We start from the raw sequence: 18012 nt of genomic DNA, 5'->3' as shown, positions 1-18012 counted from the left end.
ATTAAAGCTCTTTATTTTCTCAATTTTTAACCTTTCTAGTGTTGGCATGACATGTTTCTTGAAGTTACACTTTAGGAATTTGTATTTTATTCAGTAAAATTCAAATTAAAATTTGTTGATATCAAATGTGTAGAAATTCTATTTATTGCGCTTTTTTATTGTGCTGTTTTATTTATTGTGCTCTTCATTATAAAGTTAATTAATACTCTTCAGCACTGAAGCTTTGCCACGTATATAGTTTAACTTCTTTTATTTCCCAAGAGACTGGATTTTCACGTGCTTTTGTGCTATCGCACTACGGAATTTCAAATAAAATTTAATGACGAATTGCTTATTATTTGTTCCTTATGTGTTTTTTGAATCTTTTGAATTTATAAATTTTAACTAATTTAATCGGGGTGACATTAGATCTGAAAAATGCGACAAGTCTTAATCAAAACTACGTCGGTTAGCAATTTAAGTTTTTTGGTTAACTACTCGGTATAGAGGAATGTAGGCATGGTTCGCACACAATAAACCTTGAAACGGTACGAATTTTCTTTGCGTCAAAAGAACTAGTTTGTCATAAAATAGGTAAACTATAAACCTCATAAGATGAGTTGAGAAATGACAAACCACCTGTTTACAAACAATGAGAAAAATCGCTTTATTTGAAGGTTCACTGTGTGCAAACCATACCTACATTTCCCTAAGCTTGGCTTTTATTTTGTATTTGTATTTTTTGATAATTTATCCTACAATTAAAAGAAACAGCTAATAAACTCAAGAAATTTTCGACACGGTGGTAACATATCGGAAACTGGTGCATCACGGGGCAACATGGGGTACGGGGTAGCACCGAACACTGTGATTTTTTAAACAGATATTAGACTTGAGAAAACGAGATCTATATATGAATTTATAGATACCATAAGGATGCCTGTTTACATAAGAATTGTAATCGTCATAGTCCAAGTAGTTTAGAAATAAAAATCACTGTTCGGTGCTACACCCCTGTTCGGTGGTGCCCCAGTTTTCCCTATAGGAAACATTGGAAATGTCAAACCCCTGAATTTAGTTATATAAATCCATTTCCATCATTTTCTACTAAGTCGTCTCTCGGCTTAAGTCGTAAGTGTGTCTAGGGCATAACAGAATGTCAGGTGCACCATTTCAATTAAGCAAATACCTGCAAATTTGTCTTGGTTAAATGGCAAATTTCAAGTGATTTAGAACTTTTACTGAACAATTCGACTTAAAATTTTAATGTGAAATTTCATATTGTGATAATGATAACTGATAGCAGCTCCTTCATGGCTTCTGCTCATGGTGGGACATTTCCTTCAGAATGGAGCATTTTGACATGATTCACGTATGTACGTACATATAAAAAAATATGCGCTGGTATGTTTTATGTAGAGTGTAGAGAATGATCAAATCGACATTTTGTGGTGAATAAAAACGATATTTTGGCAATACAATTCATATACAAGTCTTGTTCTCTGAAGTCTAATTTCTAATTAAAAAATCGCAGGGTTCGGTGGTGCCCTAGTTTCCCCTTTATGAATTCAGAGATATTATAGGGATCCTTGTTCACTAAAAAAAATTGTCGACATAAATTCAAGTAGTGTGATAAAAATCAATGTTTACAACTACCTCGTGTTTACTACTGCCTCAGTTTATCCTAATTAAAATTCTATACGCCTTGCTCGCAAGAATTATAGTCTAAAGTGAAAAACATGATTTTCATCGGAAAACCGCAACCGTAATAGGTTAAAAGATGTTACAAAGAATCCCTATTGCGACAGTAGTGTGATGTTTGGCTACCCCAAAGAGTTTGTATATACAAGCAGTTTACTGCAAAAGGATGCATTTTCATGAAAATTTCTCACAATGTGTTGATACTTTTAGAAGAAATTATGATTTAGTTTAGTGTCATCTTTGGCACACTTTTAAAAATTCAGTTGATTTGTTCGAAAAATTTCGTCACTTGAATTAAGATTTGTCTTTGAAAGGCTTGAAAAGATTCTTATGTGATAACAGTAGAACAATGACCGATATTTGTCACTTGCCTGACATTTTTTTTCTGTGAAGTTTCTATCAAGTCACTTAGAAAATCAATCATTCTGGACGATTTGAGAAAAAAACTTTCTTCTCATCTGTTGCAAACAAACAGTATTTTTTCCTTGTTACTCTTGCTCAAAACCAAGAAAACTTGCACATCTTAAATACCGCATATAAAGTTTTATTTTATCCTGAAGCATTTAAGAAGTTTCAAGGTTTTGTATCATCCGTTAAGATTTTTTTTCTGCAATGTTATTAGAGTTAAGTGAATCGTGATGAACATTGCAGATAGGTGCTTTTCCAATTATCATCCTGATTGACCTCCGATGCAATAAATGCAACGCTATACATGATAAATTTATGGGAAAGAGGAAATTGGGAATATGTTGCAGGTTATGGAAGTCACCTTGTGTGCATAAGTGTTAACTTCCATTTCGCACATTTTCCTCATCAGAGACTTTCCATCAACACTGAGATTTTCTCTCCAGAACACTCAAGCGTATGTACAGTTATGCCGATATTACCATAACTGATGAATTTTTCATCAAATTGACATACCGAGAGTTTTCCCAAGCCATGAACTGTAGTGAATTTTCTCTCTGAGGTGGGAGACATCTTTCCAAGTGTTTTCAATAAATCACATCAGACATTTGTCATGCATGTACTGAAGGATTTTTATTTTCATATCTCTGAAAACTAACTACAAAAGCAAAGGTACAGAAAAAAATTACTTCCTTTTGTCTTTTGAACACGCTCCACGTGAAGGGGTGTCTCAAGTGAAAGTGAAATGGGGTTGCTAAAGCAAGGTAAGAGGAGGGTTTGTGTAAATTTTGTGTCGAGACTCGAGATTTCAATTCAGTAGGAACTTGAAATAGTTGTAGACCTTCCAATTAGTTCAATTCTCGACTGACAAATGGCTCAATTTCTCTCCAAATACCATCCCAACTGATTAAATACCGTTGTGATGTCCTTTTCCGATTCTCCTGAATGAAAATTAGATTAATTGTGAGCCTATGAGGTTTCCACATCGTGGATCATCCAATATCCAATCGACCACAAAACGCCCCCTAAAATTTTGGCCCTATTGATTATTGTTAAGATCCTCCGCAGAGCTATGTGGATCTACTCGTACTGTGGTTTAATACGAATTTGGGAAAAAGGATGAATTGTGGAAGCTCATGGGATAAAAATGGTGCTAAGATTATACCAACTGGCTGGAGGAATCTTCTTCTTCTATTTATAATAAAAACAATAAAATCGATTCCAGCAAGAGCTAAAATTTGTCGCACTTTGGCCTCTTCACAGTTCACTGATCATTTAGTCACCCTCCTCGCCACTTCGACAGTCTCCTCGAGATATTTATTTACCCACGCGGAAGTTGGCTCTAGCTGGAAACTTCCCCCGAGTATTTTATCCTTTCTAAGTACTATACAATGAGCCAGGAATTTCCCGTGAATAGTTTATATTGGTGATTAAGTGCTATAAAATCACTTGAATTTGTGGACAAAATTAATCGACTGACTTGCTTCTTAACATAAAAAAATAGAACCAAACTATCAATACGATTTCTGCTCTGGACTTCTTCTTTTCTCAGAAAAAAATATGTTTTAATTTTTATACTTTGCATTTACATAAAAAAACACTATAATCAATTTTTAAAATTCCCAACAAATTCAACTCAATTTCTACAATGGATTTTCCTGCAAATTTCTTGTTAAAAAAAGGAGTTTCAAAATTTTACCGATTTAAATTGCAAAATGCCGTCTAAGAAGTTTATAAAAAGTTTTTCTCCATCATTGAGTGCCAAAGAATTAAAGAAAAACTCAAGTGGTTTCTCAAGATTTCTATACCTCATAAAACTTAGATGGGCTGGAGAAGAATTTATTCCAAGTCATAAAATTTTAATGGGTCTCGTGTAGTGAACAGTCGCGAATTACTCTGGAAATGCATCACAATTTCATTCATTCACAACTTGTATTTTCTATTTTTTTATCAAATGGAAATATTGCTTTTAAAAGTCTGTTAAGCCCATTCCCTGAAAACTGGGGTGATATGGTAATTTTTTTTGTCAATAGTATCGACTGCTGATTCAGCAGAATTGGATTTATACCTGTTTTTCTTGTAGCTAATATAAATAATTATCAAAAGTCAAATTCTTACAAGACTGGTACAATTAATGGCCCAATAATGTTGAAAAAGTTATCATTCACTAAATCTAAGAAATGTATATTTATCGATAGGGGAAAGTAGGGGAGACTGGGGCAAAACTTGTCAAAACGCATATTTAATTCTTTCACGAGCTCTGAGAAATCTTAAACGTTTTATAATGAGCATATGCCTATAGGAAATTTACTGCTCTACAACATTGCAAAAGGCTATTTTCCTCTATCTCGAACGAAATGTAATTTTCGAATCATTTTCTAAAAGTCGATTTTGTGAAAATTGTTAAAATTGCTGGGGCAAATTTTGTCAGTCTTCGGATAATTTGTAACTTTTTCTCTCGCAAACGTTAAAAATATCAAATAAACATATTTTTATAGGAAATTTATTCCTCCACAACTTTGTCGAACACATTTTTTCTCTATCTCAACGAGAAATGTGCTTAAATTGAGCTAATCAGTATTGATATTTTTCGTAAACCAAATATTCCAAAAATAGGGCTCAAAATTTCATTATTTTTTATTTTAAATAATCCTTCCTCGAATCCCTGGAAACTTTGTAAGTTTAAAAAGGTCCATGAAGGCTCTATAAAAAAAAATTTCAAGCCTCAGTCTCTTTTATTTTACAAAATAGTGAATATTGAAATTTTCGTTTTGACAAAGTTTGCCCCAGTCTCCCCTACTTTCCCTTCGGACGTTCATGCCTTCGAATAATGTGATTTTCTTTTATTTTTCTTAAGCGACTTACACATTTCTATTAAATATTAGGTGGCTTATTATCAATTATTGAAATCACGACTTTCATGCTCTACATAGAAATATGAGTTATGCATCAGTAGGGGGAGGCTTTGATGTTTCGCACATACGCTACCATCGGACACTTCGAATTTCTCCGGTATTACTTTATAACTTTCACTGATGGCTATATATTTTAGTAGCTAGTCTTAAATCACACCTTTCCTGAAAAAATTGGGAGTCTAATCCTTTTCCCCTAGTTTTAGGAAACAAAAATTAAAAACAGGTCCAAAACTGTAATTTTGCTGTGCAATATTTCATACGATTGTGCAGAATTAATATCACTTTTCTGAAAAACTACTATCACAGAGGGTAGAAGGGTTATTAGGAATCAGATTTAAGTAAAAATCTTTTAGGCTGAACAGGCACTTTTTGTGGGTGGAACAAAATTCACAAACTTGACTCAGATTCATCGATCGCACATAGAAGACATGGCTTCTCTCACATTTTCCAAGAAACTTCATTTTAGATGCGATCCCTCATATTCACATCTATTGTAATCTACCGATTTGATCCACCACTAAAAAGGAAAACTTAAAAATCGTAAAGTTGATAAACAAGAAGTAATTTGACTCAAATAGGTTGCAGTTGAGTAATTATTAAGCAATTTTGGATTTCTTTGATATAAAAATATTTTTCAAGCTTGCACAAACTGAATGTGCAATGAAAGAATCACATCTGCAATAAGCTCATACAGTTTACAACTGGTTTTTGACAATCTTTGACATAACCTCACTATATTGTGTTGTTTTGCATGACAAAGAAAAGAAATTGTCCGTAAGAAGATGTTTTGTGAAAATTTTAGCTTGTTCACCTGCTGAAGCTCAATATCTGTGCTAAATCCCGATTCCTGCAGCTGCAGGAACAGAGAAATCTTCAATGATGCGCATTCAAACGTTTTTGTGCATATCCGGCTTCGTGGAGGAATGGTGGAATCTTGTGTGGTCTTCTCGCTTGCTGAGTTTTAGTCAATTTTTAGCTTTAAAAACTTATTGATTCGTGTAAATTTGGTGATATTTGGACTTTTCAAGAAAGTATTCATCAGATTTAACCGTTTCCGGAGTGAAATTCTCGTAGAATCAAGCAAAAAAATGGTTTTTAATGTCAATAAAACATCTCTCAGAAAAGTTCCAAAAAAGTGATATTAAAATGTTTTATTCATTATAAAAATGGTTTAATCAAGTAGATTAGAGTTCCCTTTAAACAATGATGTGCAACTTTTAGTGTCCGGTGCAAAATTTACGGTGAAAATGGGGTGTTCAATGATGGCGTGAATCGTGTGCGATAATAGAAACTTGATTCATCTATCGGACAAATCGCCATTAAATTTTCATTTTCCTCTGGAGGAAAATCTAAGGATTTCCTGGGATTTTGTTTGGTGGGATTATGAACCTTATAAGTAAGACATTTTTTTGGCATAGTTGGAGAATCCATACGGTTTGCATGGTAGTCAGAAAAAATCACTGAACTTGAACATCATTTTTGTGTGCGAAAGTTCAAAGCCTCCCCCTATACTGTCTGTAAGATATGATAAAATAGGACCTTAAAGACAATTCCCTACTGAAAAATCGACATTTTACGGTGAATTGGTGAATTACAAAAAAAAAGAATTGTGACAAACTTTTACAAAATCTTATGCAATAAGTCTAAGAAATGTGGTGGATCCGGTTTTTAAGAAAATATCTTGTTGAACGTGAAAAGATTTTACAAGAATCCCTACGGCAACAGGGGTAGTCAAACATCTTGTTAGGGGGAAGTGGGGCACCTTTGAATAAGGGCAGTTTTGAAATTGGACTTTTTCGCCTATTTCTAAATGAAACCGAACCTCACCATGATAAAATTTAGCTCCACAGATCAATTGTGAAGCTAAAATTCATTAAGACTAGGCTAAATTTCTATTAAAAATAGGAGAAAAAAAGCCCTATTTCAAAGCTGTCACAATTGAAAGGTGCCCCACTTTCCCCTACATTTCTTTATAGGGCTACAAGATTTAATAAATTTTTTACGAGCAACTTTTATAAAAGTTTGTGCAGTAGTGCCTTGAAAAAATTCCCTCTGAGTAATCACACAATGCTACAAATGTTCCTTGTTGAATCTATTTTGGTTTATCTGAAATTTTATAGTGTTAAAAATTTTCGAACTTAATGTATTTCGAATATTTTGATGAGTTTTATTGCACTTAATTTTATAGGACTTTTTTAATCTAAATATTGCATGCAAACCAAAAATTATATTTTAATTTTTTTTGTATAGTATTAATTGTGTTTATTAAGGGTTCTTAAATTAAAAGTACCATAGAGTTGTTTTACATTTAGGTTCTGGAAATTGCATTGTACGAAATAAATAGTAAAAATTAAATTTGATCAGCAAAAATCAAATTTGAGCATTTCTCAATTTATAAATTCGAAAACAGAGAAACTTTTATATAAGTTTTGAGAAAAAGTTTTTGTTTTATCTACGATCATCTTAAATGTTAATTGTATAAATTAAGACCTATTTTTGTAAATTATATAGTTATTCTCCGAGGATAACTTTACCATCCAGCTGTTCGTAAGCTTTCTTTAATTGTAGCACAGCACGGTCTTTTTCAGTACGGCTATTAATGAATAAGGTCCGTCTATTTGTTATTTATCGTTTTTCCTCACCTAAATATTCTTAAGGATCAGCGTGAGTCTATATGAGCCCTACCTATGGCCTTGGATAGGGAGGTGGGTTAGGGGAAACAAAAAAAAAGGTTTTACCGATAGGGCATGGTAGATTGGATCAGTGAAGACCACATTTATGTACTAAAATTAAAGAAAAACTTACGAAAGCAGGGTGGCAAATTCATCCGTATCTACGGCAACACGATTTTGAAGTGCAATTTCCACAAATCTTATACTGTGTGAACCCTCAGGCCTCAGACTATAACGCAAAATAATAAAACAAAAGATACGACTATCGAGGAAAACTTATGCTCAATTGCAAAAGCTTTGAGGAAAAATTATCTTTTTTCTAAGTTTCTCCTTTTCCGGCGCTCGTAAATTCTTTTCCATTGTCCTCATAGCGTTTTCTAACTCTTTAAGGACGATTGGGTCACCGGTGACCCAAAAATGAAACTTTTCCTACGGCCTTCTAAAGTTGTATTTTGTTCTAAAAAGTTAGAAAAAATGATTTTTTCTGACTCTCGTTTTCTGACCTTCTCGTCCTTAAAGGGTTAAACTATCTTGGATACTTCAGCGTTCAGGAACCCAGAAGGACCGAAATACTTCTGGTTCATTTAAGTCCATTCCTGGTTGAACCATTGAAACTTAATGGCACAGCAATTGTGAACTATGTCTAGTTCTAGAAGAAGTCTTAGAACCCCAGATATTTATTATTTAACAATCAAAGAAGAAATCCCTGCTAGCGACGGCGACTGGTACTCTTTAATATAATCTTTTCTTTGATTTTAAATTGGCTAAGTCACTAAATTTCATGCTTTATTTAACTTTTTTACACAAGACTCCTTATAATTTCTTTACCGATATCAAATTTATTATTGCGATGAAAATTTACTCATGCTCTAAATTTAAATTTTCTAATGTGATACACAATATTCTATTAAAATGTATCGATTTGTCAGAATATAAGTCGAATAAGTCGATTTTTTGCAAAATTCGTTTTTTCGCTTTTCGGGTATTCCTTGACACCCTCTACCTTCCCTGTAAATATTATACCAGAAACTCAAATATTTCCCAAAATTATAGGGGTTTTCAAATCTTAAAAATTCTATACTGAGCATGTAAAATCTTAACTTGAAAACGCTCTCCTGTAAAGTTGGCCATTTGCGAGTTATTCGTTTTATATTCTGAGCTGTCGATATGGCCACTATAGGTTACATTCATTAAAAGAATATGGGAAAAATATGAAGTAATTTGAAGCCATAGTACATGCGAAGCGTGAAAAACTGCCCCTGCTTTATAGATTTATTTGATTTTTTTTAAATAAAATTTAATAGAATTGTGCAAATTCTGAATTGGTGTATTCGGAATCTTGCGTTCCAAAATTAACCCCATCTGAAAATCAAATTCTTCTTTATCACTTAAAATTTTTTAACTTAAAAAATTAAGCTTACACTTCTTTCGGACGATGTTTTTGTGCTTTAAAAAGTCTTATTTCGGTTAAAAGATTCGTTTTTAAAATCATCTAAAGTAGAATGGGATTATTTGGAATCATTTCCAATTTTAAATTTTCAGATTTCCTCACTTTTTCGGATAGGCATAGAGACCACAGAGAAGGAAAAGTTCAATTCAAAATTCTCTATTTAAGACTACTTCTTCCTGTTTTTTTCTTTCTTTTTTCCTTAAAATAGTGAAGACATCTCAAAATCCGAAATTAGAAGAGATCGTAGATCTTTTATATTATTGTAGATGCAGATGACTTTGTCCTCCATGGGTGAGTTTGTCCCTCTACGGTTTGTAAACTTTTCTACAATTCTGATGTGTAAGAATGGTTCTCACCGATCAGGCATGGTAGATCGGATAGGTAAAGACCATCCTTAAAAACTTACGAACGAGGGGGGAAAAGTCACCCTCGTCTACGGTACAATTAATTAGATCGTGTACATAAAGTAAATTCAGAAATTAAATGTTTATTGGAAGAAAAATATTCTCTTTTATATTGGATAAAAGTAGTTTACAGAAAAATATTGGTTTTTAATGCATAATAGTATTATATTTTTGGTGATAAAAGGATATTAGACTTGCATTTAAAATATCTCATTTTAATAAAATGAATTTGTGAATCATTTTTATTTAAATGAATTAATTGAAAGATAGCAATTTATTCTATTTTCAATTCATCCCATAGTTAGTACAAAATGTGAAATGAATTGAAAGTTTTCTCTTTGCTTTTGATGTGAATTAAATTTTAAAGTGCATAGTGGTACCCAAATGTTTCTCTGGCAATGGTTATGCTAATAGTTTTTCATCTAATTCAAAAATCATGTGAAATGTACCACAGAAGAGGGAGACCTTTACATAGTGTTAGGAAGTTTATTCCTTATTGATGGTAAAATTTATGTTTGAGAGTAAAGTGAATTAATGAGCTGTATTTAACTTCTTCCGTCGGTTTTCAATGACTTACGTCGATGTTGGAAGCCAATGACGAGGGTATTGGTATAACTGTTGCACATAGGGAAACACGAAAGGAAATTTCTCAGGTGAATTTGCAAGTATTCCGCTTGAGGCATGAATTGAAATCAAATCAATTTTTGCATCTTGACTATTTTAGGGTGAACTTGATGGAAGTGTACTTCTCAAAAACTTATTACCAATAAAATTGTGGGTGGCATAATTGAATTTTTGCACTTTATTTAATTTCTTGCACTCACCGTTCTTTTTGTGCTTTCTTGCTGATGAAGAAAAAATGTGCCGCAGGCTGCTTGGCGAGAACTTCTTGTGACTGTTTGGTTAATTTGATGGGTATTAACACGTGTTGTTTGCTATTTGCTCAATAATTTATCGCGGTATATAACTTTTCTTCCTTTTTTTTGGCACAGTCACAATATAAATTATGAGGAGTCTCTCTTGGGAAGAAATATTACTCAATTATTTCGATGGTTAATTTAACAGTTCACTGCTGGCCAAGTCACAGAATTCAGGTGATTTTATTTTTTATTCTTTTTCAAAAAAATTGACACAACACATCGGACAGAGAGCACAGAGGGTGAGAAAAAAAGATTTGAGTGCCAAAAAATTCAAATCTATCAATGTCTTCTTCACGGACAATCTTATGGAGGTTTTGGCCTTCTATCTGGACTTTCAGATTCAAATTCACATTTCTCTAGATAACTTTGAGCACAGTGAACTCACCTCTTCATGAGACACCGAAGAAGTAACGCGGACAGAGTAGGTTTGATGAGAGAAGAGCCCACGGTGGTTGGTTTTATAGGACAATCCATGCGCAGAAATGATAAAAGGACTGTTGAGCACTTTTCACGAACGCACACAATTGAACATGCGGATAGTATCTCGGCTCTTTTTGGCGGCAATGTCGTCAATGGGACTTCCGTTTGATAGTTCTATTCGTGTTCTGACTCGCTTTCCAAAAATGAGAAAATCTGTGAATGAAATCTTCCGTAGCATCTTCATTTACCTCATCCTTTCTCCAAAAATTTCCTTCTTGCGTCGATGATTGCTCAACATAAAGATGAGTAGAGTCCGCAGCATTTGCTTCATATTTCTCAGGTCTTTTAATAGAATTCCACTCCCCAATCAACCCTTTTTTCTTGCGCTATTCTTTTTGAGCTCCTGGCCACATCACCAGTGATAACGATGACGTCAGCACACGCCTCCACATTTATGCAGTGATCGACATTGCTGTGGTTGATTTTCAAGCACCAATTGGTCAAAGAATGCATCTTCATTAGTCATTCAAATTAATAGATTTGGTTTGACTACATGCCTAAATATTCTTAACAAAAGAATAAGGAATGAGCTATTTGAGTAACTTCATTTAGAAGAAAGTACAGTATTATAGGCTCTCTCTCAATCGGACATATGGGGCAAAATGTCATTCAAATTATCGAGAGATTTGGGCATCAAAATCATTGTAACTTCCGCAGAAAGTGCTCAAATATAAAGAATCATGATAAAGCAAGAGGAACTTGAGCGAATTTGAACAAATTTGCTTCAAAATCAAACGAGAAAGTTCTCAAAAAAAAATTTGCGCCCGATTGAAAAAGAGTCGATTGACAGAGAGCCTACTGTACTTACAAATGTCTTTATGGAATAAGGTCGTAATTGTTATTATTAGGTGTGATTCTCACATAATCACACCTATTTTTTTAGTGTTCAGATATTAGGTTGGGAATTTTTAAGACTTTCGTTCAATTTAGGTCTCTTTCGCCCGTGTGTCCATCACCGTCTTAGAGTTGTTTTGGGCCTCTGGCAAAAAGATAGAATGAAACCGTTTTTTGTTGTATATTTTCAATCATTGAATTGATTGGTCTATTTATACGTACTTGTACGTTCCTTCTCGTAAACAGGAGAAGGGCTTGGTAGGTTGGGTTCGTGAAATGGACAATAATGAACATCCTATTGAGGCGGATTTGCTGTCCAAAGTTATAAGCAAAGTGTTTAAAATTACAAGCAAGGTGTCCAAAATTCCATTCATCTTCAAATTCACATCTATGTATTTTCATTTATTTTAAATATATTCAAGGATTAATTTCAGGAAAATAAAAAGGCGACAAACTAACTCAAAGGTCCAACAACACTTCTGAAAAGGAAGTAACAAAAGCCTTGAATTTGTATTGAAAATATTGTACTTCAAACTTAGGACATTACAAACACTTTCCCGGCATTGCAGTGTATTATAAGAATGGAAAGTTTATGCAATTCTTAATTCAAAAGCGCCTGAAATATGTAATAGCATATTTACCATGACTTAAACACAAGGAAGATTCTTTTAAGTACACGAAGTAGTAAAAGTAAAATATAATTTTGCTCTAAGTATTGAGGACAATGAAAAGTATCTGCAGGTTAATATCCGTGGGTGGTGAATTTTCTTCTTTCTCAAGAAAGGAAAATAGAAACAATGATCCTTTCTATATAAGAGATACCAAAGCGTCTCAACTTTGCTGAATGCTCAAACTCACGGAATAGAAAGAAGTGGGGCCCCTTTGAATCTGGGGCACCTTTGAAATTGGGATTTTTCACCTAATAAAATTGAGCCTTATCGTGATACAATTTAGCTGCTCAAACAGATTGAGAAGCTAAATTACATTGTAATATGGCTCAATTACATTTAAAAATAGGAGAAAAATCCCAATTTCAAAATGCCCCACTTTCAAAGGTGCCCCTCTTTCCCTAGAGCTCTCTGTGAATTATTTTTTTACATGGTCTTTTGGTGCTTACTGGTCTACAATCGATTAAATTGATTCATGAATCACAAAAGCATGTCAAAATTAAAGAATTGGTAAAGAAATGATCATTCTAGATGTTCTGTAATGAGTTACAAGCATACGGACAAGCGAAAAAATGTAAATATACGAGAAAAATAAGTCATTTACGGATATTTAGAAAGATAGTTATTTTATTTTCAATCTGTAACTTGGTTGCGTCTGTCGCCGTCTTACTATTACCGGACTCACCAGGTAAACGGTAGAAACTTTGGACCGTATACCACTCATACAATCGAGTAGCTTCCTGATTATAAAATAGCGATTGTTTTTAGGTCATAGATGTTTGTACGAAATGTTCGCCTGGACCACATCCAAAACATATCCGAAAAATTTAGGAAATCATAGAAGCTGTTTTCGAAATATACCAAGAAAATATGGTTTTTGGGGGAATAGAGGAGGGTGAGGGGAAAAAAAAACGTCTGGAGATGGGAGATATTGTTCTCTTTTTATTATGGGCCACTGAAGACCGAAAGTTGATGTCTTAAACCATTTAAGCTCCAGGCAGGACAATGACAAGTTGAAAAAAGAAGCATATTGTATAACTGCTCTCTCTTTCCAATTTTTAAATGGAACTGAGCCTTATCATGAATTAATTTTGCTTCACAATTTGTTTGTCGAGCTAAATTATGTCACGGCAAGGCTCAATTTAATTAGGTGACCAAATTCAAAAGTGCCCCACTCCCTCCTAAGAAAATTTGGTTTTGGTTTAATTCGATACTAGTTATCAAGAGAAGGTCGATGAAAATCAATATACTGTTTTCAACGATCATCCTACTATTTTATCCCGTTCAAAAAGGAGTCTTTCGAAAATCGCTCAAAATAGGCCATATTTTCGTCATTTAAGTTCGTCATTTAAGTAATATTGCTATATCGGTAAACCATCTCTTTGGATAAAAGTTACTTGTGTCCTAATCTTTCGAATACAGCGGCTAATGGATCAATTCAAACCCAATTTTATGCAATTTTGTTTCATTTTTGATTTTTCGGTTTTGGCCCAAAGTAAGCAAATGCGACAGCCATTGCGCTACCTAAGAGATTTTTCATACTCAGAATATCATGTAGGGGAAAGCACGCTACCTTCGGATGATTTATGCTTCTAATAATATTAAAATAATATTATATATTAATAGCTAGTCCAATGCCTCAAAATTTCAGAAAGCTGTGGGTGAAATTCGTAAGGAACATAGAGAAAAAAATTGAATTGTTCGAAGCTTGAGTCGTCCGAAGGTAGCGTGCTTTCCCCTAACTGGTTGAACAAATGGTCATATGACATTCTTATGATCATAGCTAACTCTCATAATTTTATTTTTTTGGGTGTATAATTTTTTTTAATCTAAAGACATAACGGTGAGAGATACCGACTTCTAGTCCTTGGTAGCGCCCCATAAGTTTGTATTGGCTAGGGGTACTTTTCATTCTTTTTCTCCTTACTCTTATAAATTCCATCCAAAACCATGTTTTGATTTTTTTTTACTGAAAATGACACCAGCGATTTCTTTTTTTTCGGATATATTTTGAACAGAAAAATTTTCGATATAACATTTTCAAAGGTCAAAGTTAATCACTTTTTGGGGCCTAATTCACAACCGATTTGCTTAAATTTTAAAAATAAAGCAGAAGGAAATTCATATGGACAAGAAATGGTGCGAAAAAATACAGGAAGCTCTATCTCATGAGTTCAAACCAAGGGGTAACTCATTACCATTTTTTCAGACAAGGGTTTCTGGTTTCTCGGGTTTCGCGATGCAATTTTTGGGTTTCTCGGGTCTCGCGATGCAAAAAGTGGGTTTCTCGGGTTTCGCGAAGCGTTTCTCGGACAATTGACGAGGATTTCTCAAAATGAGTTACCCCTTGGTTCGAACATTCCCTAAAGTTGAAACTTTTTGCCATCTCCTTTTGGAAATAACTAAATATTTCAGCGGCTTCATTCCATTTGTGAAAATAAAGAATAAAAGAAAATGCATAATAAAGAGTAATAGGTAGAGAAAATTGAAATAACAAAGAAAAATTCGAAATTCTAAGTTTATCAGGTTTTATGCAAATTCTTTTTTCAATTATTTCTTGTAAATAATCTCCGAAGATTTCCGCGATAATTAACAAAATTTCCTTATTTTTCTCATTTTTCTTATATCTTTTTAACAAATTATTAAAAAACAAAATGACAAACATCTATTTTCAGAGTAGGGTTAACCGGAGCAGTTTAATTCTGTGCTTGTTATATTTTTTCGTAGTAAAGTGAGACGAAACTATTGCTAGATTTATGGTACAAGAAACATGAAAGTAACGTAAGACTTTCGATAGTAAACTTACCTTTGGTATGGGATATAACATTAATGCTATATGGATTACATTCGAAATTCCAGCAGATTTAAATTTTTATTATTTTTACTACAAAACAATCCAGTTTTATATTTTTTTTATAAATTCTTATGTTAAATATGATCTGTAGAAAAATTCGAAGCTTTTTCACTAATATTTCTCCTTCTACATTAACCTATTTACAATATTATGTCATGGTCGTTTAAAATATCAATGGTCTGCAAGGTGTCCTAATTCCCTTAATTCAATAAAATTTACAAAGTTCCAGTTCAGTTGATATAAAGCACCGGCAAAATTAATATAAAGCCTTCTATTTACCTACAATTTCATCGGAAACCTCTCGAAATGCAGATAATTTACGGATTATACCAAATGGGGACGCCGGGTGTTTCCTATTTTTACAGACATTGCCTAATTAAACGATTCTCTGTGGTGGAAATAATCCGTAATAAGGCTTAATATTTCTTTTCTGCAACAAACAATCTTATTTTTCCCATGAAAAACATTTCTCTTAAATGAGAACAGAGAATTTTCGAGAATAAACTAACTTTCAATTCGTCATGATATTGATAATTTCGCAAGAATTTGCAAGTTTTCATAATTTTAGGAGGGAAAAGGTGAACTCAGTGAATGATACTTTAGTCATGGGAGGTATGTAGTCATGATAATCAGGTGTCCTTATCAATGCATAGGCGCAATCTCTTATCACAGTTGTACGTATTGCGTCGCATTGGTGAAAATGGTGAAAATGAAGAGAATTACAATAAATTAATGACATGATTATCATCCGTAAAGACTGTGACATGAAATGTGAATTAAACCACCATATGGCTCTGGTATTTGAGAGTGTAAAAGATACTATTTTAATAGATTTAGCATGTTCTTCAGCTTGATTCACTCGATGGAGTACTTTCTCAATAGCAAGTGGAGGCGCCTGGTAGTCAGACATTCGAAGGGTTTATTTTCATCCCCTCCATACCTCCAATGCGTATGAGGCAGGAAAAGAATTTTTCTTCTCAGAGGGACTTATAATTTCTTTTTTATACTGGTCCTCCTGGCAAATTTTGAAGTCAATCACTGAACATTTTGCCGTCGAATACACAGCTTCTTTGGTCTTTTTACTTAACAAGAAAGAATGGGACAAGTCCTGTAACTGGAAATGACACAAATCGTGGATTCCAATTAAATTGGGAGGATGTACGTGAAGTCCATACCCAAATGCCAATTCAATTGTGACCCTCGATGTATTTATTTTATTTATTTTGCCTCATTTTTGGTCCTATTAGCCAACCAAAGACAATTTCATTCACCAACAGAACAATATGTGGGAGAATTAATTGCCAGATGGTTTGCGATCCTCTTTGGGTATTTTTCGATGAGATTTTGTATTTATAAAATTACCAATTTTATATTTAAATTTATTTCATATTCATAGAAAGGCATTTTCACTAATGGAGATATTCTAACTTTTTTTCTTGAAGAAAATGACTTGATTGGGGTTTTATTATGCAACATTTTCTTTTTAGTAAATAGCTTCATTGTTTATCGTAATGTATAATGACTAGCGCACAATAATTTTTGTTTGTAAATATGTTTTCAAAATTTTCTATGAGTGAGAGCGAGATGACTAGATCTACATTTCATTCACTCTCGTAGGAAATTATGAAAACATGATTAAAAACAAAAGGTATTGTGCGCTGGGCATAATAAGTAAGATCAGAATTAGGAATATATTCATTTATTATAAGGCTTATCTGTTTTTTTTTTACATATTCTTTTTTAACTTCACTGCGAAGACGCAAAAAAAAGAGTAGATACTTCGCAAGTTTTGAATTATTTAGTTGCATAGAAATGATCATTCTTCTAGTTCTAGAATGTTCTGGCATGAGTTACAAGCACGTACAAACGAAATATGTAAATACCTAAAAGATAAGTCGTTTACGGATATTTAACCGATTCATTATTGATTTCAAGACCTTTCCAAGAAATCCAAGTTTAACCAAATCGGTTGAAAAGTAGACCTTCTAGATTGGTTAAACTTTACCCACCAAAAATTCAAAATCGCGATTTATTAGGTCATAGTCATGATTGGACGAAATGCTCACCTGGGCTATCTCCAAAACATATCTAAAAATAAAAGAAGTAGGAGCTGTTTTCTAAATAAACCAAAAACATGATTTTGGAGGGGTTAGAGTGAGGTGAAAAGGAGGTGAAAAGAAAGAAGACGGTCCGAGATAATGTCCACTTATGAAGAGGTTATCGAAAACCGTAAGTCGATATCTTTTACAGTTTGACCTTTAGCTCGGGAACACAAAGTTAGGATCAAGTAAAATAATAATTTCCGGAAAAAATCATTCAATTATGGGTAATTAACCGATTCATGACCGATGAAAACACCGTTGCAGCCAGGTTCGAAAATTCAATACCTTTCCAAAAAATCAAAATTTAATAAAATTGGTTAAAAAATTAGCCCTCGAAAGTGATTGATTTTTGACCTTCAATAATTCAAAATGGCCAATTTTCTGGTCATGGATATGTTTCGACGAAATGTTCGTCTGAACTACCTGTAAAACATATCCGAAAATTATTAAAAAAGCTTGAACCAATTTTGAGAAAAACCTAGAAAACATTGTTTTGGAGGGGTTGGAGAAGGGTCAAGGGAAAAAGGAAGAAATATGGTTCGAAATAATGTGCACTTATGGGGGCGGGGGGTCATCGAAGACCGAACATTTTTCTTTTTTTATGAATACGTTCATATTTTGTACAGAA

At 33.4% G+C, this 18012-nt stretch overlaps 1 protein-coding gene across 2 annotated transcripts in view; it reads right to left on the bottom strand.

Annotated features, from left to right (window-relative positions):
- LOC129809827 (tachykinins) overlaps positions 1–10880 on the bottom strand; it is a 47661-nt gene extending 36781 nt beyond the window's left edge. The window contains exon 1 of one of the 2 annotated variants that reach the window (XM_055859946.1): positions 10351–10880. The gene's annotated coding sequence lies outside the window, so the exon portion shown is untranslated. The remainder of the gene's footprint in view (positions 1–10350) is intronic. The other variant, XM_055859947.1, reaches the window with a different exon arrangement.
- Between the last annotated feature and the right edge of the window lie 7132 nt (positions 10881–18012).

This window comes from Phlebotomus papatasi, chromosome 1 (genome assembly GCF_024763615.1).
Source record: "Phlebotomus papatasi isolate M1 chromosome 1, Ppap_2.1, whole genome shotgun sequence".
NCBI classification, from domain to species: Eukaryota; Metazoa; Arthropoda; class Insecta; order Diptera; family Psychodidae; genus Phlebotomus; species Phlebotomus papatasi.
This window is presented reverse-complemented; position numbering and strand designations above follow the sequence as displayed.